The sequence below is a fragment of the Mandrillus leucophaeus genome, unplaced genomic scaffold (genome assembly GCF_000951045.1).
Source record: "Mandrillus leucophaeus isolate KB7577 unplaced genomic scaffold, Mleu.le_1.0 Scaffold708, whole genome shotgun sequence".
NCBI classification, from domain to species: Eukaryota; Metazoa; Chordata; class Mammalia; order Primates; family Cercopithecidae; genus Mandrillus; species Mandrillus leucophaeus.
This window is the reverse complement of record NW_012107675.1, coordinates 1,759,765-1,760,464: the sequence shown is the minus strand read 5'-3', so window position 1 is coordinate 1,760,464 and position 700 is coordinate 1,759,765.

The following is a 700-nucleotide window of genomic DNA, read 5'->3' as shown; positions in this document are numbered from 1 at the left end:
AAGAGTGAAGCTCCCGGGAGATTACTGAGTGGCTAATCAGCGTCAGGGCGGATTGAAGGTTCTGAACAAGAGTGGCAGCGCGGCGTTTCCTGCCACCCGCGCTCCTCCCCGGCGAGCGGCTGGGTGCGGGGTAGTGTCATCGGCCGGGGCTGACACCGGCACTGGAGCCGCTCCCCGCTGGCAGCCTCGTCCATCCCAGCAGGTACCTGTTAAGGCCAGACACGTTCCACCAACAGTCGCAGCTGCAGGAAAGAACCCGTTTTTTTCCCGTCTAGGTTTCTCTCCTTTCCTAGTACCTAAGCCCATCATCCTCCTGCCACTGACATAATCGTTGTCTAGACGTTCTTTTTCAAAACTCAAATCCAATCAAACAAAAACAAAGCCCGTCAAAGCAAGAACAATAATACTGCAGCTAGCGGCCGGGACCGTGCACCCCATTAACTGGGAGAAAGCATCAACCCCTGCTGTAATGACTGAATTGGAAAGAAAGGTTTCATGCTGCTTGTTAGTCGTCAACATTTTTACTATGCCAGCTGCAAGAGAAGCAGCTGCATACTCTGGCAACTCGACTAGGGTGGGAGAAATTTAGCCAGCGTCTGGGATTTTCGCAGATAATTTAAGCCCCAGCTTCGCTCCCGCTGGGGGCTGGGGGCCTGCGGGGCCAGGGTGGGGGAACTGGGCTGTGGCGCGCATGCGCAGG